The sequence below is a fragment of the Chelonoidis abingdonii genome, chromosome 1, assembly GCF_003597395.2.
Source record: "Chelonoidis abingdonii isolate Lonesome George chromosome 1, CheloAbing_2.0, whole genome shotgun sequence".
Lineage (NCBI taxonomy): Eukaryota > Metazoa > Chordata > Testudines > Testudinidae > Chelonoidis > Chelonoidis abingdonii.
The window spans coordinates 214730909-214757310 of NC_133769.1; positions in this window are offsets into that span (position 1 = coordinate 214730909).

The following is a 26402-nucleotide window of genomic DNA, read 5'->3' on the forward strand; positions in this document are numbered from 1 at the left end:
TGCTCCATGCTGGGGAACGTTTGGGGCGTGGAGGCATTGTTGCTGATTGATGATTGATTGCACTCCACGCCTCGCTGAGCAAACAGGAAGAGGATTTTTTAAATTCCCAGGGCATTTAAAGGACGGATCACCTGAGCCCAGGGCAGTGGAGTGCTAAGCGGTGACCAGAGAGGCTGAAAAGGAATGCTGGGGATAAGTCCTAATACCCTGTGAGGCCAATAAAAACGCTGGTGAGTGTCCACACCTGATGATCAGCGCCTGCATCACCAGCGCTGGTCTCGCTACACCGGAAGCAGACCCAGGTGTATAGCCAGTGCTGCAAACAGGGAGTTGCAGCGCTGGCTGAGCTTTTAAGTGTAGACACCTGCTAAGTTGCAGCGCTGTAACCCCCTCACCAGCGCTGCAACTTGCAAGTGTAGCCAAGCCCATAGATATAAAAAAATCACTGTATGAATTGCCTTCTTTTGAGTTCACTTTCACCAGTTTTATTCTGGTCTATCTCCACTGGCATCAGCAAGATTTACACTGGTGTAAGAGGGAGAGGAATCAGGCCCCCTGAGTGCATTGCACACAGAGCAAGGCACGTCATGCAGCAATTCATGTACAAATATATGCAGGGATTCTTGAGGGGGTTGGGGTGTGAGAAGGTGGGACCAGGTGTGAGCACGTACAATGGCTGCAGCTACGTGGAGAGGGAACGTGAACAGCAGTGTGCATATATGACCCTCAAACTCTCCTAGGCTTGTGCCAGTTCTCCATAGTATGGCTTCCCCTTTGCAAGTTATAGTGTCACTCAGACATGCTTTTAGTGTTGTCTTCATGATGAGGCAGCTCTCATTTTGATGAGGATGCAGGATGGCACTAGTGAAAGATAAGCATGTGTAATTGTTTTTGAGTCACTCACTCTCTTTGGATGCCAAATTAGGAAAGCTATTACTTTTTATTGCTTCCCCTGTCTCTGTTTTGGCAAGACAAGAGCAAGGGCAGCAGCATGCTCCAATCATTTGATCACAGATTTTCCTGCACCGGTGACAGCAGTCAGCATGTACACCAATCCTTCAGTTCCCTGAGACAGGTTCTCAATATATTAGCTAGATAGAATAAGTTGTTTTCCTTTGTAATTCTTTGAAACGAAATTTAGAACTGGTGAAAGATGCTAGATTAATAAACCTGGAGCCTGAAGTCCTTCCTTTCCCCCACAGAATAGGTACGATATGGATAATAGCTGTGCAGGCTTCCTCACACTCCCTGGCCAATGTGCTTCAATCCTATTCTGGAAGAACCACCTTTACAGATGGGACAGTGCGCCCACCCACTCCTGGCCCTTGCTGCTGAGATTTCCAGCGCTGGTAGGATGTTTGGTGGTGTGCGCACTCATCCACTTGGAACTGAACTTTGGCAACTAATGGTTTCACATTGGCCACTACCTATCTAGCTGGACTTGAACAAGTGACCTACAGGAGAGTCCCTCTATGCCATCACTAATTCCCTTTAGTTATTCTCAGCATGTCATTAATCCTTCACCCACCATTAGAAATTGGAACACTTCAGTATTCAGCTACTAGGAGAGTGAAAATGGCTTCATGCTACACACCCCTTCCCTTCTGTGGCTGAGTGTGATGGAGCATCTGCCCCACACTGGCAGAAAAGGAGCCCTAGGGAGGCTGTGCAGGAGGAAGCCAATCACAGAAGGGTTTATAGGAGCGGCCAATCAGGGCCAGGTTGGTCCATATAAGAAGGGCTGCAGAACAGAATGGGGTCAGTCACTCTGTGGAGCTTGAGAAGGGAAGAGGACTGGCTGCCTTGCAGGGAGGGGGCTGCAAGCACCCCAGACAGAGCAGTGCTGCAGATAGAGACCCAGAGAGCTAAAGGCAGCCCCTTGCAGGCTGCAGGGATCTGCAGACTGAGGCCCTGATGCAAGGACAAGAGGGTGCTGGAGCTATGTGGGAAGTGTCTAGACTGTGGACTGCAGTTTGCCACTGAAGGAACTGGCCAGACAGTAGACCACAGGTCCCTCCAGAAGGGGGGAACATAGTGTGGCACAGTCAGAGGGTAGTGTTGCTGAAGAGGATGTTGTGGTCCTGGGAGTGACTTGGGTCCAGGAACAGAGGTGATGTTGATTGAGACACCACCAGAAGAGGGTGCAGTGCCAATTTCCCATACAGCCAGTAGGAGGCACTGCAATGGTGAGTTGCATCCTGTCACATGTGGTGGAGAGTGTGGGCACATGGTTACCCTTGATATAAGAGGAGGATAGAGACTTTGGGGGCAATTGCCTGTCTCAGAGTTGAGAGACTGGGGGACACAGAAGGTGGAGACAATGGAGTCAGGGTATGCAAAGGCCTTCCTTGCAGAGGGTTCTTGTGACTTCCCAGACTGGACTCCAAAGTTGGTGCCCCTGTGAAACAGGGCCAACAAGCAGCAAGTGCAGCTTCAGACCCTGCTGCTTCAGGTTCTCGCAACCCAGCAGAGACAATGGAAGGCATGAGAGTACCTGCAGGCCTGTATGACCCAACTAGCAGAGCAGCAGCTGTACCTATTCAAGTCACTGTGAGTGGGGGGTCCATAGAGGCCCCAGAGAGTGAAAGAGGAAGCCCAGCATGGGGGTCGGTGGCTGGGCCAAGTGAATGTTCTGCCTATGGGCAACATGGACACGGGAACAGAGCTTGCCCCTACCAGGTTAGGGGACAGAAGCTTCTCCCAGAGACTGGGAAGGGGCAGGAGCCCAAGAGAGTCCTCCCTGTGAGGAGAACAGGGAGCAGATGGGTGTGTTGGACCTGTGGGCAACAGGGGCACCTGAGGAGGGAGTGCTCTTAGTTGCAGGGCTGAAGCTAGCCCAGAGGAAGGAGCTGAGCAAGTGAAGGACAATGAGAGGCCCATGGCCAAGGGGAGGCAAAGGGCTTGCTTCCGGTGCCATGAAGATGGCCATATTAAAAAAACACTGCCCCCTTTGGAGAAGATGGGATGAAAAAGGGATTCCTGAGAGCCTGGCTGGGTCAGAGACTGCCCAGAGGAATGTAGCGAGATGACTGTAGACCCAGTGGAGAGCCATCTCCCACAGGGGCAGTAGGGAATGGGTGGATAAGAAGACCCTGATGAACAAGGGAACCCACACAGGGGCAGAACATATCACAGTAGGGACTTCAGACCCGAAGGAGGGTGGCAGGTGGTGCCTCCTGGTGGATAACCTGAGGCAGGAGAGGAATATCCTGCGGGTGCAGCTGCATGGGAAGTAGGGAAGGTAATTCTCTCCCCCCTCTAGGCAGGCAGTTGGTCTTAAGGGGAGGGTGTGTGATGGGTTGTCTGCAGAAAAGGGGTTAAAAGCAGCCCTAGGGAGTCTGTGCAGGATGCAGCTGTTAAGCAAAAGAATTCTTTTCTCCAAGAATTAGGCAAGCACAGACAATACTGAAGGGGGTTTATTCATGGTACTGGGAAGACTGATAAAAATATGGTGCCACAGTGGCCAGTTATATACACTTTCTTGTAAATTTATTTGCATTTATTTGTACATACAGAGATATTGGTACAAGTCGAGAGAGAATCCTGAACAAAGATAAAAATAGGAACAGTATGTACGTGTAGAGGTCATTCTGATTGCATTAAGTATTTATGGCTACCTCACAGGGGAAAGAGGCAGGGTGTGTGTGTGGGGGGATGAGTGCTTACAGATACCCGGTGGGCTGTGAAGGGAGGGTGTGTTCTGTTCTAAGAGCTAAGTTACTGGATGGACATTTGACCATATAAGTTTATTAGGTTTTTACAGCTGTGAGTGCCCGTGGGCTACGAAGCATTCCTGCTTAATTTGTGGCTTCTGTCTTAGCTGTTAGCTAAATTTTAACTCTTGCCTGACACAGCCAATCGCAGAAGGGCTTACAGGAGCAGCCAGTCAGGTCAGGCTGGCCCATATAAGAAGGGCGGCAGAACATCATATGGTCAGTCACTCCCTGCAGCTTGAGAAGGGTAGTTTGAGCATTGGTCTACTAAACCCAGAGTTGTGAGTTCAATCCTTGAAGGGGCCATTTGAGGATTTAGTTAGGGTTAGTCCTGCTTTGAACAGGGGGTTGGACTAGATGATCTCCTGAAGTCCCTTCCAACCCTAATCTATTATTATAGTCTGGGCTGGATTGAGGCATAGATCCAGAGAAGCTTTGTTCCCCTCCCAAAATCTTCATTTGCCCTCCCCCTAGCAGGCTCGGTGTGCTCTACATGCCAGCTGAGTCACTCCCAAGCTCCTCTGTCCCACTCTTGCTAAGACCATGCTGTGGGGTGATCTGTAGGGCTTAGGAAGCATTGTAGACTGAGGGTGCCCTTCCCCCTCTCTGGGTCCTGTACTGACAGGAGCAATTGACTGTGCTTCATGCAACCCATTAACTTGTTGCTGTGTCGATGCCACCTAGTCAGACCACAGGACCAAGTTTTTTGCCTTAATCCTCTGCTTCTAGCATACTGTTTCTATGGGAGACCTGGGATATTTATCATCCTTCACCTCAAGTCTGTACCTTTATTTCACGAAAGGACACGAAACCATGAACAAAGCATGAATTTACAGTAGCCTTGTAAATATGGAAAAGATAGTTGAATAGTAAACATGTGTAATAGCTTGCAGCTGTGGCCTAATGCTTAGTGTGGTGCATGAAAGCTCATGCTCTAGTTAAGAATTGGCTACAAAAAGAAGTAGGCCAATCATAAAGTAAGTGATATGATGTATCAATCAATAGTATTCAGTGTCTCTCTCTCTAGGCTGATTTATGAAGCTGTATGTTGGGTGTGAGGTATACCCTTTACCAGTATTGCCAACCCCAAATGTTTAAAAATCAGGGGATTATGTAACAATAATAGATGTGGTGTTCTTTATTTGCCTTCTGCTTTTTGAGCCTTTAGGGTGCATTGGGGTCATGTTTTCAAGCTCTCCCCATAGCCATGAGGACTAGACACTTATTTTCTTTAAGAATGAAGGCTGAAAGCATCACACATCCACTTGACTCCAGAAGCTGGGGCTTTAAGGAAAACAATTATCATGAGATTTTGTCAAAACCATGAGAGTTGCTAACATTGCTTTACCCATTCTCTGCACTTGAGCCTCATCAGGCTCAAGTGTAGTTTGACTGTATGCCAATAACAAAACCTCAGTGATGAGTTTGAAGTAGAAGTGAGTTCTTGGGAACCAATTGGATAAGGTCTTGAAGGCTACCCCAACAAAGATCCCCTCAAGAAATCTGTCCCAGAGCAGTGTTGGCACAGAATCAGGGTGGATGAAACCTTTGCACGTCAAAATGATCTTAATAAATTAGAGAACTGGTCTGAAATCAATAAGATGAAATTCAGTAAAGACAAGTGCAAAGGACGCTCTTAAGAAGGACAAATCAAATGCACAAATACAAAATAAGAAATTGGCTACACAGAGTGCTGCTGAAAAGGATCTGGGGATGGTGGTGGATCACAAACTAAACAGGAGTCAACACTATGAAGTTGTTGTGAAAAAGGGAAATGTAATTCTGGGATGTATTAACAGGAGTCTAATATATCTGACATGGGAGGTGATCACTGCACTCTACTCCGCATTGGTGAGGCCTTAGCTGGAGTATTGTGTCCAGTTTTGGGAACCACACTTTAAGAAAAATGTGACAAATTGGAGAGAGTCCAGAGAGAGAACAAAAATAAGATTTAGTGAACAACTGAGAAAGTTGAAAGAATTGGGCATGTTTAGTCAAGGGATGACTGAAGAAGGACATGATGACCAAATATGTAAAAGATTGTTAAGTAGGGTACTGGTGATCAATTTTCCCCCATGTCCACTGAGCAAGACAAGATATTGGTTTAGTTCACAGTAAGAGAGTTTGATTGGATATTAGGGGTGGGGTGGGGGGAGGAGTCACTATAAGTATAGTTAAGCACTGGAACAGGTTACCTAGAAGGTTGTTGAATCCTCATCACTGGAGGTGTGTAAGGACAAATCTCTATCAGTGATGGTCTAGGTACTCTTAATCCTGTGTGTGGGGATGGACTCACTAGATGACCTCCTGAAGCTCCTTCTAGCCATACATTTCTGAGTATATCACAGTTTACAACACTCAGAAAAAGAACCCAGGTACTTTCTTTTTTTAGAAAGCAAACAAAAAAAGGGGATTAACAAGACACATGCCTGTCATCATCCTGAGAAATTTGCTTGTATGTTGTATCCCATCTTCCGTCTCTTCATCCATTTTTCCTTTCAGACTGTAATCTATTCAAGACAGGGACTGTCTCTAACTGTGTTTGTACAGTGCATATCATAATGGACCCTTGAGCCTGAATCAGGCCTTTCAGTGTTATCACAATACAGATGATGATTTAGGCTGAGCTGGTCACTGTCCTCAAACTCTGTGAATTCCAGTGCTTCTTGGAAATCATAGGTGGGATAATACATTCTGGGGCTCTGTGCACATTAAAGAGTTGAACACAGTAGATGGCTGAAGGCCAGCTGAGAGAGCCATATCTCAAATGTCCAAGGAATATAACCAAAAGTAAAGGCCTGACCATTTTAAAGAAGTTACGTTTTAGGGGTCCTGTTGTGATCTAGGAGAGAGTGGAATGTCGGATGAAGGATTTGGTTGGATAGGTGCAAAGAGGGACTGAGAGGAAATAACTGAGCCTTAAATAGATTCAGAAAAATGTGGCTAGTTTCTGTGCCAATTTACTCTATTTCATGCAAACCCACTGGAGATGTGCACAGTGAAAATCTGTGCAGAATATGACTCCCAAACTTTCAGTTGATTATTCAAACCACACCTCAAATCTTTTTTGGATTTTGCAATCTATATTTTCAGTCTATATTTATCAAAATGCTTCCATTTCTTGTTCAAAGGCAAGTGAAATATTCTTAAATATTGAGTGAATAAAGATAATTTTGTAGCACAGAAGCTGATAGAAAAGAGGGACTGGAGTTGCCTGAAGAATTAACTAGGGATTGGTGAGGCACAAAGGAGCTTAGAAGAGATTGGAGCAGCACAGGGAGTTGACAGGATTGGAGTAGCCTGAGGGAGCAGAGACAATAAAATCAGAGTGACAATAACAATTGTATGGATTCTGTAGCTGGGAGGATTGTAATCAGTGAAGGAAATTGGGAGGAAGAGGAGGAAATTCATGGTACTCTCTTCACAGAACAAGCCTAATATTTCCTTTCTGACAAAACCAGATATTTAAGATAGGGTTTCTGTGTCCATTGATTGACTATCTCAGGGTGCTACAGCAGGAAAGAAGAACAGTATGGGCATGAAAGCATTAACTATTAAAAAGTACTTCACAAGCTTTTGAAAAAGCTAAATTTTAAACAGATCTGTGCTGGTCCAAAACTACTGGCTTAATTCATGTGTTAGCTAAGGTGTGACTGAAGTAGCAGCAGTTTTGGCCATTGTAGAGTTTTTACTTCCTAAAGAGATTTTTGTTTTATACTGATCTCTATAACTATTTTAAATTGTACAGTCTGATATCAATTGCTATGCTGTGTCGTCTGCCCTACTGTTTCCTGCCAACATACAATGGCTGATGTTAAATATGGAATCCAGCGGTAAACCTTGCCAGATGCAGAGTTCAGTGGTAGCAGTTACTGAGACAGAGTAGGAGAGGAATCAGATCAAATGTCTAACATTATGTAGTTTCCTTCATTCAGAGAATCCAAAACATGTTATAAACTATTTAAAATAATTCTCCGACTACATCCCTAAAATGCAGCTATCTCTGAGATAGAACACAGCAACTGATTAGTAGTATACAGAACACTGATTAACAATTTAGCTCTTCAAGTGAGGAAGGCTAGTGTAGCTATTTGACACCATAAGGATTATTTTATATAGACAAAATACAACTATCCAGATTAGAATTTGGCCAGGATACTCTATTTACACTTACAAAAAGTGTCATAGTATCTTTAATGCAACAAATAATCAGAATCTCTGATTTATTTTTTTTTTTTTTACTTTTGCTACTTAAAAACAGTCCAGGCCACAGATTCTCTGCTGTTTTAGTGTGGCGTTTACTGACTCCGTAATACCACTTCATTTAGTACTGTGGATTTTCCTTGGCGATCTCCCATCCATGCACTGATGTGGTCTGACCAAGGTCATTGTGTAAGATTAACAAAAATGTGCAGCCCAAGCCCTTAGCAAGATTTACCAGAATGTCAGCAGCTCTTTCCACAACATGAGGCTGGTGCAGTTCTGGCACCAGTTCTTTGGCAAGGAATTTACTCAAGTCCTGGCAGGGTGGTACTACTTTGCTCGATGACTGAAACAATTGTGGAGGAAATTACTTAGTACAATCCTTGCAAGAGTTTGGTAAACTCTATAGCTATATAGGTGGTACCATCAAGGAAATATGGGCTGTGTGTACACAAGTAACACCCGTGAGAGGTGAGAGCAAACTATTGTTGGGTTGGTCTCAAGCAATACTGGCACATCTTGAGCCTTACACAAAGCAGTGAAATATGGCAGCAAAAGAGAGGTCTATGGATGAGGGATGTATTAGGGAGCACAAAAGAGGAATATAGAGGTGTGGAGCAGAAAGAAGGAGGGAATCAGGGTGCTAATGATGTCAGGGTTCAGTGTGGGATGGAAGCATTGAGAAGGAATTGGAGCATGAGATGGAGAATGTGAGGAGGGTTTAATGCAAAAAGGAGGGGGGTGGGAATAAGAGTAGCATGCATATGAAAGGAAATTAGAATGCTGAGAAGGGATCAAAGCAGCATGAGGAACAATAATGGATACAATGTTTTGCTAAGAAATAAGTTGGGAGTTTAGATTGACATGCAGATGTCATTTATGGAAAATACAGTTTCCAGGGAATTTCCAGCAACGGTATTAATAAATAATCCTTTTATTATAAGCTTTGCTTTACAGACCCATTCCTACTCTCACTCTGGCTGTTATCACTTTTAAAGGAACATTGTCATAAGATTCTTACGTACCAGCATTTTTAATGTCTTCCACCCTATTTTTTGTGTGTATGCAAACTGAAATTGATTGGAATGGTAAGAACACCACAGATTTGGGATCAGTTTCTTAAGTCTAGCACCAGTTGCATTCCTTCTCCTTTTAGGGGAGGAAGAAGTGTGTTGCAGGCAGGGGACACCAGCAGAAGGCAAGTCTGAGTTCTGCTCTGCCAGTTTCCAACTGGCATATGGTCCTTTACATTCACCACTAGTGTAAGTTAGAGCAGCCCAATACTTGGGCCAGAGATGGATCAGACCAACCCACAGAATCGGGGAGCCATAACCAGCTCCTAGACAGCCTCCCACTCTCCAGTGCAAAGTAGATCTCAGATACAGGAGATAATCCAGCCTTTTTGTTTTCATTTGTTATTCCAGTCCTCTTTCATACTCAGCCACACTTTTTTATAGACACCCAGCTTCTGTATCAGAGACGGAATGCAAGTGGAACAATGCATACAATCCTACTGTTGTGAAAACACACACAGCGGTACAGACAGGCAGACACACCAAAACAAAATATTAGTGCAAAATCTGCATCAAAATAACATCAAGGATTCAGTACTTCAAACCTGGTGAGTTACATGATCACCAGAGCCCTAACAAGGAATTTTTGCGCCCGAGGCAAGGGCCGGCTCCAGGCTCTTTGGTGGCAATTTGGGGACGGGTCCCTGAGTTTCTGTCAGAGGGAAGGACCTGTCGCCGAATTGCCGCCGAAGAAGCCGTGGCAGTAGAGCTGCTGCCAATCGTGGTAGGGCTGTGTCCCTCTGCTTTGCCTCGCTTGCCTCGCCCTTGTTATGGCACTGATGATCACTGTTTAACGTTAATTATTTTAATCTATTGACTAAAACCAACAAGGACAAAAAATTGATAGTCCCTTCTAGACAAATCCCACTGTTTTTTGTAGTCCATGTACAGCACCTAGATGTCGTAGTGATAAATGTCTTAGCAGTGCTTACAGTTTAGATTAATATGACCCACGTTTACTATACAGTGGTTGAATTTGCAGTTTTGCCTCTGGAATTTATGAATTGCACTAGGTATTCCCCTAGCACAGATCATCTTTTTAAAATGCATTTTGCTTCAGCAAAGAGCTATCAGTGTAAATAGTAGTAAAAGTCACAAATAAAGATTTTTGGGTTATGTTTGTTGCACAGATTGACTGACTGGAGTTTTCATGTATAGTGACTTTTTAAAATAACAATAGGATTAAGGAGATAAGACCAGGGAATGAATAAAATCACTTGTATATTAGCCAGCACATTCCAGTGTTAGATATGCAAATACAAAGCAAAGAAATGTAGAGCTAATGCAGTCCCTTCTGTCCCTAACTCACCCTCTCCATGCCAAGATATTGTAGCAATACAGTACGTAGTAGTGATGGGCACACCACAAAGATTTGGCTTTGTTCAGACTATCATCCAGATTGATACCGACACCCAGACTTTTTGAAATACGCTTGCAAGGGTGGCTCTAGATCCATTTGTGTCCAAAGTTAAAATGGGGTTTGGTGCCCCTTTTCCTCCATTGCTCTCTGCTTCTTTCCTCCCAATTGGGCTAAGCAACTGTTCCAGTCCCCTGTTTGACTGACTTCATCCTCAGAAAGGTGCCCCTGCTTCTGTCCAGCATGAGGGGAAGTGGGAAAGGAGTAATACGGGGACAGCTGACCAGCAATTCCTCAAAGGGAGAAAAGTTGCTTGAGTGAATATAAACAAAATGGTTTCTCCATTGCTGCTGGTGGTGCCCCTTTAGGCATGAAGCCTTAGGCATAAAATAAGCATATGGCCACCTAAGACCCCTGTTGTTCCTCCCAGAGGTCTCTTGTGACAATCCCCGTCCTCTTTTTCCCAGCCTGGGATCTGCTAACAGGCCTTAGCTCCCTGATTTGAGGTCTAATTGTGGGTTCAGTCCCCATCTCCAATAGCAGTTAAATCTTCAGAGCGAAAAGTGGATTTGCCTCTCTGGCAGTGCAGTGTCCTTTAGAAACGGTTTGTGACCCACTTCTGACCTCTTTAGAAGCAAAGTTTTCTTTGAGGGACACTACTGCTATTTACATTTCACACCACACTGGGACTGTCATGCTTGGGTCCACCCAGATGCACAGCGTGCCGCAGAAGCCATATCATGCATGTAATTTGACCAGCACTATGGTTTCCAAGGTGCACTCTGGAGCACTGCTAAAGGGCAAATCCATGCCAAATTTGAGAGACAGCAGTGGTGGGGCTCAGCAGAGATGGTGACTTATCCTCAAAAAGAGGAAGAGACGTAGTTGCCTGGGTGGGAGGGAGCTGGGGTTGGAGGGTGGAGTGATTTTAATTGAACTTGTTTGAATCTGAAAAAAGGTTTAAGTTCACTTCAGGAGATGGGCAGTTTACCCATCATTCTGACACTCACCCCCACGCTTGGGCTAAAAGTTCATATGAATAGCTAGGTCTAAGCAGGATGGAGCTGTGTTAAAGACAGCATGGATATCTAATTCTTACCTTCCTGGAATTTTTGGATTTCAGTCTGACTATTATTTTCATGTAGATTTAAAATCACTTGTTACTTTTCTTCATTTTAGAAAGTAGATTAAGGTCAGTGTATTGCCAGATAGAACAGTCAGTCGCAAACACTGAAACATACCTGTGAAAAACATCTAACAGAATATTCTTTATCTGAGATTAAGCTCTACCATCCATGCTTAATTTAGGAGCATTAATGATGTGTGGATTTGACATAAGTTTCTAAGCATGTAATATTTTATTATGTGATAATGTAATTAAAATGTCAGTTATCAAGGGGCAAACTTTAATGAAGTTAAACGCACCTTGATAGTAGTATATTATTTGACCTATTATATAAGAGGATTATTTCCCTGTCTGTTACTGACTGTGTTTTTTGATAGTACAAAAATGATTGTTGTGCAATTAGCTTTTTCTTTAGAGAAGGGTAGAGCCATATGCTACAACCTTTTTATTACCACAGCGATTCGCTGCTAGTGGAGTTAAACTGAGGATGCCCTCTGGTTTTACACTTTAAGTGCATTATCTCCTTCAACTGCTAAAGAATTGGTATATGTTGTTAGTCTGTGGTAAAATGAGCAAAAAGGGGGCTAGGGAGAAGATGACTATAATTACAGTGATATCTGCTGAAGGTCATTTGTACAGAACTGCATTCAATTGGGACTGAAGGGATTGATGGTGAGGAAAGGTTAAAAGGTCAATATGTATAGCTTGACAAATCAGCAACTAAAGGGGGACATGAGACCCATCTAACAGAAGATGTAAACACCAAGGAGGAAGTAGAATTATTTAGCCTGGTACAAGGTGTTCTATCTAGGCATGATGGGAGGAAACTATGAAAGTTTTATCTTAATATGAAAACCTTCCTAGTAGTGAGAGATAGGGAACAGTGGAATAGGCTTCAGGGAGAGTGGTAGGATTCTTTTCATCCGGCACATTAGGATTGAGGCTGGACACCATTGTTTCAAACTGTGAGGCCCATACTTAGTATTTTCTCAAGCAAATTCCCATCAAAGTCAGTTGGAGATTATCTGAGTAAAACCTGCATATATTCATCAAGATTGGGCCCGTTGTAGGGTTTTTTGCCATAGCACTCATGTTGTAGCAGGTGACTTCTAAAAGGGCTAGGCCCTGTCACAGTGCTCTACAAATGTGAGCACCTTGAAAGCACTGTAGAAACTTGCAAAGTGGGGTCCTGTGAGTTGCTAAGAACACTCTGAGACATGAATTGGAGTTCCTTTATCAGTGGTGAGAGAATTGGGACTCAGTCATGGAAAATAATTAGTGAGGGTGTGTGATGGGGTAAACTAGGCCCTGAAGCCCCCAGTGGAGGACTTGTGGCCCTGCCACACCCTGCCCCAGAAAAGGGCAGTAGAGAGGTTCCCCGAGCAGGCTAGAGTTGGTGCATGGGAAGCAGGCAATCAGGGCCCAGTAGGCTAGTATAAAAAGAGCTGGAGGGCCAGAGCAAGCTCAGCTCCTTGTTAGAGCTGGAGGAGAGTGGATGGTGCTCTGGGATGGCTGCTGGGACTCCATCAGGACAAGGCCCTCAGGCAAGGGTGAAGAATGTGCTGGAGCCACAGGGAAGTGGCCCAGGGAATTGTAGCAGAAACAGTGTATTTAAAGGGACATTGCAAAAGGCTACTGTCTATAGGGTCCCTGGGCTGGGACCTGGAGTAGAGGGTGGGCCCGGGTCTTCTCTCCCCACCCCGCCCCCAGGTCCTGGGAAAGTGATTTGGACTTTGAGGCACCCCAGAAGGGGGACTGAACTGTAGAGCTGGGGCCAGAAAGGCCCTAAGAGGGTGAAGACATTGCCTCCAGGGAAGGAGCCCTGGGGCACCGCCCTATTCCAGAGCAGGGACAAACTGAAAGGGACATCACTGAAAGATGCCCCTGTTGGACCTGTACCCCAGAAGGGGTTTGCTTTGCTTTTATCTCACAGACAGACTGTGTATGACTTGGCTGGAAAGCTGAGTCAGTGAACACTTACCACAGAGTGCAGGCATACTTACTGGGCCAGGGGGCGCTTGCAAGAGGTGAGTGCAACCCCATTACAGGGTGATACAAGAGGAATGGGATGAATTCTAAGAACATTTAAGACTGAATATCAGGAAAAACTTCCTACCAGTGAGGTTTATTAGGCTGTGGAACAGCATGGAAATGTCTGAGACATTTAAACTATCCAGTACAGAGCACTAGTAAAAATACCCTAGGCAACAATTCTGCAATGGCAAGTGGGTGGACCACATTACCTAGCAGCTCGTTTCCAGCTCTCATTTTTGTGTGCATTGTAGGAATCTAGCCTTGAGTTCACAAAGGCATAAATCATTGAGGTAAGGTTCACATCAGAAATGACCAACCATACAGCTGGAGCAGCATTAGATGAAAAGTATTAAATTCTGCTGTTGACACCTGGGAACCCAATAGCAGTGATGGATCCAGTGTGATCTCACAGCTATGTACTGTACTAGCAAAGTTTGGATAGACACCTTTGAAAGATGCTGATATGGCCCTAATCTGTTTCTCAAAATGGTTCGCCTTGTCTATCAGCATCACTTCCATCTTATTCAGACTAATCCTAAGCCAGTTTGCTCCTATCCACATCTTGGTCTCTTTCAAACTCTAGGAAAGCATGGATACCATGATAGCTAGGTTTGATAAAAAGACCAAATCCTACTTCCCTGGAGTCAATGGGAGATTTGCTATTGATGTCACTTGCAGCAGCTTCAGGTCCATAGATCTGACTGTTGTCCACATTCTGGTGACACTTCAGGCCAAAAGGCATTCCTGTTCCCTTTCAAAGGTCCAATCTCCACATTAAACAAGAAGAGTTGGGAGATGGAATAGTCCTCAGTCTTCTTTCTTACATATGTTTATTTTTCATCCTTCATTTTCATTAACCTGTCTTTGACTCCCGGACTGTGAACTGATTCCACAGACCATAATAACAACCACGAATGTTCCTGCAGTTAAATGAGTGTTCAATCTTGACCTGAAAAATGTGACAGACTCCTCTAGCGGGCAAGGGGCTTCAGAATTTAATAAAAATCCTACCTGTGCACCTAAGTACCCTCACTCTCACCAACACTGTCTTCTCTAGTTAATAATAATTAAACAAATGCCACAACACTAAACCTGCTTCTTGCTGGCTGGGAAGAAAGATGGAGATGTCACTGTTTTTATTCTCAGAAGGTTCTCAGATACATTGGTAGCCAACACTGAAATAAAGATCCTCGCTTCTGTCAGTCCTTTAAGCTGACTGAGCATCTAGAGAAATGCAAATCAACCCTCCTCTGTCTGAATAGAATTGCTACCATACATATAAACTGTATGGTGCCTTTTCTTGTAAGGAATCACTGAGTATGACAACAAATGCTAACATTTCTTCTTGTACATTATTCTTGAACCCACAACACACATGCCAGGGACACTGCTTTTTATGGGTCTGATCCTGATATGCATGGAGGGACACATTTTCAAAGGTATGTAAAGATGCAGATAGGGACCTCTGAAAAATCCAATGAGGCACCTCAGGGTCTGTCTCCCACTGAACTGAATAACTGCGATGTCCATTGTCTCAGGATTAGGTCCTACAGATGATTCTGAACTGATGCTGCTGGCATGAGTGGTTCAATACCGCTGTTTCAGTAGGGCAGCGCTGGGGAAGGAGGGTTTGTTTCTGCAGGGCTGGTCAGTGCTGGGTTGGGGGGTTGTGTTTCAGGGGGGCTGGGTGGCACGGGTGGGAGTTTGGCCCTCAGCTGTCTTCTTTGGAGTAATATGGCCCTCGCCGCTTTACGAGTTGTGCAGGCCTGATATATAGCTATTGTATTCAGTTGTCATGATGTGCAAAGAAATTAGATTGACTATTTAGGGACTGTAAAACAATAAAATGAAAATGTTAAACCTCTCAAAGTTTCTTGTCCTAATTTATGATCAAACATTCTAAAGAAACATGTATTTAATTTTAAAGCACAAATTTTGCATTTATAATTACGTATCAGAGGGGTAGCCGTGTTAGTCTGGATCTGTAAAAGCAGCAAAGAATCCTGTGGCACCTTATAGACTGACAGACATTTTGGAGCATGAGCTTTTGTGGGTGAATACCCACTTCGTCAGAAGCATGTCTCCAAAAACGAAAGCTCATGCTCCAAAAAGTCAGTCTATAAGGTGCCACAGGATTCATAATTATATTAGTCCAAAATTAGAATTCTTAATTCAAAATTAAGAGTCAGGTTTTTTTAGGGGCAAGTTTTCAAAATTCCTCAAGAGATGAGAGCACAGATTCCATGAGGAAACGTTTGTCTTTGGGTCCTTACTTGTGTGAATAATCCCTTTGTAGTCAATGACACTACTCAAACTAGTAAGGGCTTACAGGGTGGCTATTCTCTTACACAGTGTCTGATCTAAAAACATTCATTCTTTTGTCAAATATTTTCCCCACATCTTTGGACAAATTTTGTTTCACCTGAGTTTGTATGGGGTGATGAGGCTATATAGTGGATGGTCTGGTTACTCATGGGTAAGTGTGTGCACTCATGCAGTGTTTTTGAAATGGCGATATACATATGAATTAATTTGGGTATCATGCAGATTTAGTGCAAAATGCATTGGCGGGGAAGACTATCCTACAGCTAATAGATTTCACCCTGTCAGCATATTCGAATGGGCTGATTAGCAATTTTATTGTATTTAATTTGCACTAAGGTAATACAGTGTCAGGCAGAAGAGCTATCAGGATGAAAAACTGCATCAAAATTAAAAACCAATGGTCAAATTTCAGTCTGCATGAGCTTTCCTCACCGAATGATGAAGCATGATTAATTAGGAGTCAGTTCTGGCCATCTCACAACAATGTTTTATGGAAATACATGTGTGTGGGTGGAGAGGTTGGTTGTTCCAGTTACTCCACATACAAGTTAGTAAAATGCGTACTGCAGTTGGGTTTAAGACCCTGTGCTCTTTAGTAACACTGAAATTGTCGCTGCTTAGGGTGTGTTTGTTCTAGCTCTTCTCCTGCTTTTTAAAACTCTCATTTTAGACACAATTTTGTTATGCTTTACCTCTAATTTCCACACCAACAAAGCCTCACATCTGGTATGTTGACATGAAAATATAAAAAGATCATCAAATTACCCATAAAGGTGGCAAGTCAGTCCATGTATTCCTGGGGAAAATACTATGATTATTATTGATTACCAACAGGGTACTTGATGCTGTACAAAATATAGGGGAAAACACAGTGTCTGCCCAACAACTAACTTGCATTCTGAATGAAACAGATAACAGTTCTACATGGAAATGCTGGAGGGCAGATTCTTCCCTCGTTTACAGTTGTAAAATCCCAACAAAGACAATTTTGGTGGAGGAGGTATCATTATGAGCAGAATTGGTCACTGGAAAAACAGTTGAAGGTCTGACTTTAAAATAGAGTGGATCCTTGCAATGGAGTGTTCATCCCATACTAACCTGGAAGGGGTTAATTAGGCTGAAAAGGAGCCAGTTGACGAGATAGGCTGCACCTGAGATGAATTAGGAAGACTCAGGCCTGGTCCACACTACGCTGTTAAATCGATTTTAACAGCGTTAAATCAATTTAACACTGTACCCGTCCACACTACAGTGCTCTTTAAATCGATTTAAAGCGCTCTTTAAATCGATTTCTGTACTCCTACAAAACAAGAGGAGTAACGCTAAAATCGATAGTATTACTTCGGAATACGGTTAGTGTGGATGGAAATCGACATTATTGGCCTCCAGGAGGTATCCCACAGTGCACCACTGACAGCTCTGGACAGCAATCTGAACTCGGACGCAGTGGGCAGGTAAACAGGAAAAGCCCCGCGAACTTTTAAATTATATTTCCTGTTTGCCCAGCATGGAGCTCTGATCAGCACGGGTGGCGATGCAGTCCCAAATCCAAAAAGAGCTCCAGCATGGACCGTACGGGAGATACTGGATCTGATCGCTGTATGGGGAGACAAATCTGTTCTATCAGAGCTCCGTTACGGAAGACGAAATGCCAAAGCGTTTGAAAAAAATCTCCAGGCTACACAGTGCTGCGTGACAAGCGTAACGGGAAGCCAGAGACTCAAATGGACGCTAATGGAGGGAGGGAGGGGTACTGAGGACTCCAGCTATCCCACAGTCCACAGCAGTCTCCGAAAACTATTTGCATTCTTGGCTGAGCTCCCAGTGCCTGTAGGTTCAAACACATTGTCCGGCGTGGTTCAGGGAATAGCTCCTCAGTTTACTCCCCCCCCCCCCACATGTGAAAGAAAAGGGAAAGAAATCATTTCTTGACTTCTTTCAATGTCACCCTATGTCTACTGAATGCTGCTGGTAGACGCTATGCTGCAGCAGTGAAGCGCAGTATTCGCTCCTCTCCCCTCTCCGGTGGCAGACGGTGCAGTAGGACTGGTAACGGTCCTTATGAACCCGAGCGCCATGCTTGATAATTGTTCAATATCTAACATGTTGGCCTGAGATGAGGCCAGCCCGGGGGGGCGCCTGGCTAAAAACAGAACAGGAATGATTCCTGGTCACTCCCAGTAGATGTTACAGAACGGCTGGTAACCGTCTTCATCATAACAACTGGGGGCTGAGCTTCAATCAGCCCCCTCCCTTTCATGTGTAAAGAAAAGATTCTGTACTGCCTGGACTATCATAGCAGTGGCAGATGCTGGGCTCCTCTCCCCCACACCATTAATGTCCTGCCTGGACTATCATAGCACCGGGAGGCTGCCTCCCCCTCATTTTATGTCACTAAAAACTCCTGCATTCTTTATTACTTCATGACACAAATGGGCGGGACACTGCCACGGTAGCCCAGGAAGGTTGGGGAGGAGGGAAGCAACGGGTGGGGTTGTTGCAGGGGCACCCCCTGTGAATACTGACACGGAGCAGCTGTGCTCTCTGATACACTGGTCCTCTAGTACACTTGCCCCATATTCTAGGCAGGACTGACTCTATTTTTAGAAACCATAAAGGAGGGATTGACTCGGGGAGTCATTCCCAGTTTTGCTTTTTGCGCCCCCGGCCGATCTCAGCCAGGGGCACTCATGATAGCAGTAGACAGTACAAAGGGGGAGAGATAACCGTCATCTCATTGCCAGTTTACTCCAGCAGTAGACGGTACAGAACGACTGGTAACCATCTCTGCTATCATGCAAAAGCAAATGAATGCTGCTGTGTAGCGCTGGAGTATCGCCTCTGTCCGCGGCATCCAGTACACATATGGTGACTGTAAAAAAAAAAAGCTTAACAGGCTCCATGGTTGCCGTGCTATGGCGTCTGCCAGGGCAATCCAGGGGAAAAGGGCGCGAAAGGATTGTCGGCTGTTGTTTTCCCGGAGGAAGGAATGACTGACGACATTTACCCAAAACCACCCGCGACAATGATTCAACCCAGAATTCCAAGGGGCGGGAGAGACTGCGGGAACTATGGGATAGCTATGGAATAGCTACCCACAATGCAATGCTCCAGAAATCGACGCTAGCCTCGGACCATGGACGCACACCACCATGCACACCACACTACTGTGCCTAGTGTGGCCGCGTGAAATCGAATTTATAATATCTGTTTTATAAAACCGGTTTAATGTAATTCGGAATTATCCTGTAGTGTAGACGTAGCCTAAGTAACCGCAGATTGATGACAGAGTCCAGCTAAGAAGGAACAGACAGGGCTAGTCTGAAGCTAGGAAGTTGGCAGCAGAAAGGGCTGTAGTGGGGGAACCTGCAATCATGTTCCTGGACATTAGTGAGAGACAGGAGAAAACCCAGGGGGAAGTAAGAACCTGGGAATCCAGGCCTGAAGGAAGGGTTTATCCAGAAGGGTGGTAGGGAGAGGCTGAACAGGAAAAGGCTTGGGGAAATGGCAGTAAAGTGGGATGCTGCAGACCTTAGCTGAGCAGGAACCCAGAGTAAAGAGCAGGCCTGAGTTCCCCTATCTGCCACTGGGGAAGTGGCACAGTCAGGGCAGTGGATCTGAAGACTTCCTGGGACCATTAATGCTGTGGGAGTTTGATACCTTGGAAGTGGGAAAACACATAGTGACCTGGCTGGAGGGCCAACGCATGAAGAGGGAGCTCTCTGAGTCGCAGAGCGAGAAAGAGGCTGCATGGCATGTGAATGACCAGTGGAAGGGGGCATTGGCCCTGGAAGGAGCTAATTCCCAAAGTAGCTAGGAGAAGGTGCCCTAGTGGTGAGTGTACCCCTGGGTAGTCCTCTTCTTGGTGCTGATTCTGCAACCCTTGCAGCATATATTTAAGACCTTGAGTCGCCCCCCTGAAGTCAATAGAATTATTGAGGTGCTTCATTTAAGCATGTGCATAAGTGTTTGTAGGATTGGGGCTCTTATTTGTGTATTTCAGTGGGTGTTTTCACCTATTTATTTGAAAGGCTTTCCATAAGCAGCAGGCCTGATTATGCTACCACTTTCAGTAGTGTAAAATTGGTGTAACTTACAGCAGAATAAAAGCCAGTAACTCTGATTGCCCCCTCCCTTCAGGATTCATTGACGCCCTCTGTGAAATGCTACCAAAGCAGAACAGGACCACTTTTCACCTCCTCTGCACAGGAGTAAATGGCTAGACAAAGCACAATTCAGTGAAGAATCAGGCTCAATGTGACTTAGGGAAGGATTCAAATGGAGAGAGACAGATTGTTTGGTTGACAAAGTATCATTCCAATAAAAGAGGGAAACTGATTAAAGTAGAATTCACAAGAAATTACCAGATGAAGCACAGGAGAAATTGGCAGACCAGCATTTACAAGGATGAAATCTGTAAGATAAAATATACAGAACAGCAATCTAATCTTATTTAAATCTTCTTTGGAAATTAAAATGTTAAGATTTTTTTCCTCCCTAATGAAAAACATGTTCCAGGTTACTTAAATAGCATATATCTGTAAGAGCCTTTTAATGTGGAGCTGTTTTTCTTTAGGTCCTTGATGTATACAAATGTAGTGGTGCGGGGAGGGATTTGAAGCGCAAATGAAGCATAATAGCCTGTAAATACTGAGGAGTGGGCAACTATAAAGATCAGCCAGAAAGGAAAGCTCATTAGTTTTTTGGGGGTATTAAGCACCTAGTCAGTCCTCCTATATGGGAGTAAAATTGAACTGGCTTATTACAGTAGCTATACATGTGTCAAAGTATGTGAAGGAAACAAATTAAAACTATTCTGTAGCCTCCACTGAGACAAATTATACAAATCAGACTATTTCCATTTCTTCAAATCTGATGGCATAAGTCTCAGAAGGCAGTGTTTAAATATGAATGACATCAGGTTTATGTGCATATTAACAATATGTATACTAGTAAAGGCTCACAGAGATGCAAATGTTGCTTTGCATACATGCCTTGTCCACTGTGTTGGCATAGAAAAATAACTGATAAATACAAATAAGCAACAATAACCACAGTCTTAGCCAATAATGAGAAAATGTACAAGGAACATAAAATCTATTCTCTAAAACAGGTGCATCTCATTGTCTAGCTGATAACAGAATTCCTTGGATTCCACTCATACTACTTCCTCTCTCATATTTGTGAGGGAATTCCTTCTACACAAAATATTTGAAGGAGAGTGGAGTCTACTTAAATGAGCTGCAGCTGCAAGAATAGAGGTGCTGAGAAAAACTTGAGTTCCACATGCACAGGTTTATTCAAAGTCAGAGATGATACTGATTTCTTTTTAAATGAAATGTTGGTGAAACATCAAATCTGGTAAACAAACTCCTCACATATATATTGGGAAATGGCTAACTCCAAATATCCAGTCTCATAAACAGAGCTTAGGATTAGAGAATATCTCAAGCTTGGAAGGGACCTCAGGAGGTCATCTAGTTCAACCCCCTACTCAAAGCAGGGCCAATCAACAGACAGATTTTTACCACTGTTCCCTAAATGGCCCCCTCAAGGATTGAACTCTCAACCCTGCGTTTAGGAGGCTAGTGCTCAAACCACTGAGCTATCTATCTCCCTGTTCTCAGGGATGGGAACCTCTCAGACAGCTGCTTCTTATGGTTCTTTCTTGGCACTTTTTGTTTGGTCCAATTTGCAGCAATATTTTAAACATACTCTTTTACACAAGGACTTGGGGAGGAGGGAGTACTGAGAAAGGTGTAACACTGGCTATGTATAAGTGATTGCTGCTGCATTATCACTGAAATGGTCACAGTAGCTCATGTCAGACAGCTATTGAATGGCAGGAATATGTGTCTCTGACTCTGCTGCTGTTTTGTTGTTTAGAGCTCATAACTGGTCTGGAAATTCTGAGACCTGGTCTATACCACACAGTTAGGTCAACATCAACCTAATAATGTCTGTGTGTACACTACCAGGTCCCTTCCACCAACGTATGTCACCTGCTACATCGACTTAATTGCTCCACCTCCGCGAGAGGTTTGGTGCTTAATTCGACAGTTAGGTCGATGTGTTGGCAATGTAGACACAGTTGCTTACATTGACTTAACTGGCCTCCAGGAGAAGTCCCACAATGCTCTGCTGTGACCAGTCTTGTCACTATTCTCAACTTCGCTCTCTAGCAGCCGGGTACAGAGAAAACAGCCCCTCCCTTCTTAAAGGACCAGGAACTTTTAAATTTCCATTCTCTGTTTGTTCAGCGTGGAGAGCTTCCCAGCACAGCTGATCATGCCAGTTCCATGCTCCATACACGCTCCTGCCTGGAATTCCCAGGAGGTGGTGGAGAGAGGAGGCTATGCAGTCACAGCTCAGATCCAGCCGTAGAAACATAGACATCTATGACCAGATTGCCTGGGGCATGGGGAAGAAGGGCTACACCAGGCATACCCAGCAGTGCCGTGGGAAAATCAAGGCAAGGGAGGTGAACAGTTGCTCTAATTCAGCACCCCAGACATGCTGCTTTTACAAGGAGTTGGATGCTATTATTACCAGTGACTCCCACCACGACCCCCACGCAGGCAACACTGAGGAGAAGGTCTTGGAAGGGGAAGAGGAGCATGGGAGACAGGTGAGTGGGAGATCCATTGTCCCAGAGAGACAGGTGCTGTTGTTAACCCTGGACCAGTCCAGTCAGTTGCAGCACAGCCAAGTGTCATACTGGGGAAGGAACCTCTGGTGAGCAGGCCATTCCAATTGATATCTTGGGGTCACATGTTCTTATATACTATTTTTTTTATTTTAAAAATAAACAAACAGTTGAAGTAGAGTTGCTATCTGCTCTCCAGTGGTTGCACCAGCTAGGCAGAGGGTGCCCCGTGAAAAAGACAGATTACGTACACAGGGATGGCCAGGGAATCCTCCATAGAGCTTTCCTGGAAACTTCTGTGCAATCCATTCAGCTGGCATCATGACAGTACACAGCATAGCAGTATAAGGACCTGGTCTGTACCCAGACACTTGCAGCAGATGTTCCCTTGCCACTTCTGTTACCCTCAGGACCTAGGGGTGATGGTGGTAATTTTCATTTCAACTGCTTGAACTGCAAGCCCCAGGTGCTGGAGAGCAGCAGCAGCAGGGGGAGGCAGGTGGTGGGGAAGGAAAATGTGGTGACCACAGAGAGCTGCAAGCACACCCACATAGCACCGCCTGTGCCAAGACTTGCATTTTGGGAGGGAGAACACTGGCCCCCTGACCTTCAGACAATGTCCATCTTACAAAGGGGAGGTGGCATGGCCCCCTGCTCGTCTCCGATATTGCTGCAGGTTGCCCACTCAATGCTACTGACAGTTCAAGGCAAAACTCAACATGGCTGGGCGGCAAACAGGTTCAGTGAATATCTTGTGTAAATGAAAATGTTCTGTTTTATACTTGCATGGATTCAGGGGAGTGATTTTTATATATAAAACTAGACTCTTGGTCCGCATGGAGAATGGTTGCTTTCTGCTTTCAATGGCTTACAGCTGAAAGTATGGCCTTCAGCTCTTCCTCCACACTGGCAGAGAGGCTGTCCCAGATAAGACGAAGACGAAAGAGAATAGTGATGCAGTATTTAATGAGATTATGACCGCCTCTGGGACAGTGGATACTGAGCAGAGAGCATGGAGGATTTCTCTCTGAAAAAACAGACATGGACATTGTGACACGTTGAGGAGTCTGGTTGATCTTCAGGAGAAACACCTTGAGGCTCAACCCCCTCTGCAGGGGCTGCAGAACGGCATTTCTGCATCGCTGTACTCCCGTCCCCCCCCCATACATGTTCCATTGGGCAAGGGGGGCAATGCAATATCCCTTCCCCTCAACGCCAGGGGATGGTGCAAAGAACAGCCATACACACACTGATGTATGACAGGCAAGGCCACTGAGCTTTTGAAGACAAGATGAATGTGTTTTTCCCAGTTTTATTCCATTGTCTTTCCAAGGTTTAATTCTTTGTCAGATCCTTCAGTGTCTATAGCTGTGTGCAATAAAAGTGCCTGTCTTGAAAATGAAATAATTTTTATTAATTCAAAGTGTAGTCGTGAGGGGAAGGGGAGAGACAGGGAAACTGAGGCACTAGGGGAAAGGAGGATGTGAACAAGAGAGGAAACTCAGCAGTCACAGCAATGATCAGACATAGGCACCGACTCTGTGAGTGCTCCAGGGTTGGAGCACCCATGGGGAAAAGTTGGCGGGTTTTCTACACTCACTGGCATCTCACCTCTGCCTCCTCTGCGACTGCGCCGCATGCCCACGTTTTCCCCCTCCCTCCCAGTGCTTGCCGCCACAAAACAACTGTTTCACTGGGCAAGCGCTGGGAGGGAGGGGAGAGAAGTGGGAACGTGGCATGCTCAAGGGAGGAGGCAGGGCCAGGGCGGGGATTTGGGGAGGGGTCCAATAGGGGCAGGGAGTGGGTGGAGTTGGGGCAGGGACTTTGGGGGGAAGTGGTTGGAATGGAGACAGGGCAGGGGCAAGGTGGGGTGCAAGCACCCACCGGCACCATGAGAACTTGGTGCCTATGTGTTCAGATTATCAATAGGCACAATACAGAAAAAGAGCACACATTACTGTGAGTCATTACTAAAATAGGTTTTCAAACTCTCCCTGAGACCATTGCTCCATGCTGAGCTCTTATAGCCCTGGTATCTGGCTGCCCAAAATTAGCAGCCAACCTGTCTGCCTCCATGCCTCACCCCTCTGGAAACTTCGCACCCTTTGCCTCAAAGATATTGTGGAGCACACAGCAGCCAAAGATCACCATGGGGATATTGCTTTCAGTGAGGTCTAACCTAGTGAGCAAACTGCACCAGTGACCCTTTAAATGGCCAAAGGCACATTCAACCACCATTCTGCACTTGCTCAGCCTATTGTTGAACCGATCCTTGCTGCTGTCCAGGTGTCTGGTGTTCGGCTCCATGAGCCATGGGAGTAAGGAGTAGTCAGGGTCTTCCAGGATCACTGTTGGCATTTCAACGTCATCAATGGTTATTTTGTGTTCCAGAAAGAAAGTCCCTGCTTGCAGCTTTCTGAACAGACTGTGTGTTCTTAAAGATACAGGCATCATTCACCTTCCCAGACCATCCCTTGTTGATGTTGGTAAAATGTCAGTGATCAGCACTTGTAGCACCATTGAAAAGTATCCCTTTCTGCTTATATACTGTTTGGCAAGGTGGTCTGGTGCCAAGATAGGGATATGTGTGCCATCTATCACCCCACTGCAGTTACGGAATCCCATTGGGACAAAAACATCCAGTATTGCCTGCACATGGCTCAGTCACAACCTTTCTTAGCAGAAGTTAATTAATGGTCCCGCATACTTGGATCACAGCAACCCCCATAGTGGATTTACCAACTCCAAATTGATGTCCTACTGATTGGTAGCAATCTGGCATTGCAAGCTTCCACACAGCAATCGCCACTCACTTCTCCACTGTCAGAGCAGGTCTCATTTTAGTATCGCTGCACTGCAGGGCTGGGGAGAGCTCCACACTCAGTTCCTGGAAAGTGGCCTTTCACATAAGAAATTCTGTAGCCACTGATCGTTGTCCCACAGCTGCATAACGATGTGATGCCACCAGTCAGTGCTTGTTTCTCAGGACCAGAAATGGTGCTCCACCGTGTTCAGCTGCTGCATGACTGCCAGCAGCAACTGGGAATTGTTTCATTCCATGGTTTCCAGCAGGGCTACTTGAAGGACACTGACGTTCTGTGCGGTGGTTCCTCTCACAGCTCTGGAAATACTGCAGGATAAGGTGCTGGTGTTTGTATGCAGGTTTACAATGGGGTTTTCCTTTTCCCCTAATCCCTTTCTGTGGAGTTTTTTTTGCAGAATGGGGAGAGTGGCCAGAGGAGATGCTCAGTGACTCCTTTTTTTCCCAACCATATATACCTGGCTGTTAATACTTCCCCAACTCCTCCAAACCAAACCGTGACACTAATCTGCAGTGGCCATACCATGTTTCAAATCAAACTTCATTTAATTTTGTATAGTGCTCCCAAACCCATTTTTAAAACCTGTACTTAGATGCTTTCCTTTAATGGTGGAAAAATGTGTGTTCCTACTTTCTCATAACTCTAAGACAGGTGACATCTTTCGGATCAAACTTCCAAAATAAAATAAACCCTAAAAAGAGCCAACACCCTATCATGCTGACCAAGGAAACAATGAGATAATTTTGTACTTATCTGTCTACATCCATCTGTTGTCTCTTGTCTTCTGCTTAGACTGTAAGACCCTTGAGGTCGGGACCATTTTTGTGTTGTGTTCATACAGCGCCTAACACAATGGGGTCCTGCTCCATGACTGGGGCTATGGTAATGCAAACACATCTTTTTGACCAGAGACTGTGTGATAATCTTAGTCCAAATGTTGAAGTTTGCAAAAGTCTTTAGCTTTTTGTGCAAACAGGGAAACTAAAATGGAAACTGTTTTTGAAACCTTAACCATAGTGGTCACTACCAGCAACTGTTATAATGAATCAGAACAGATGTGATGCTTTTTAAGAAGTTTTTGATTAGCTCAGTTTGTACTTGAG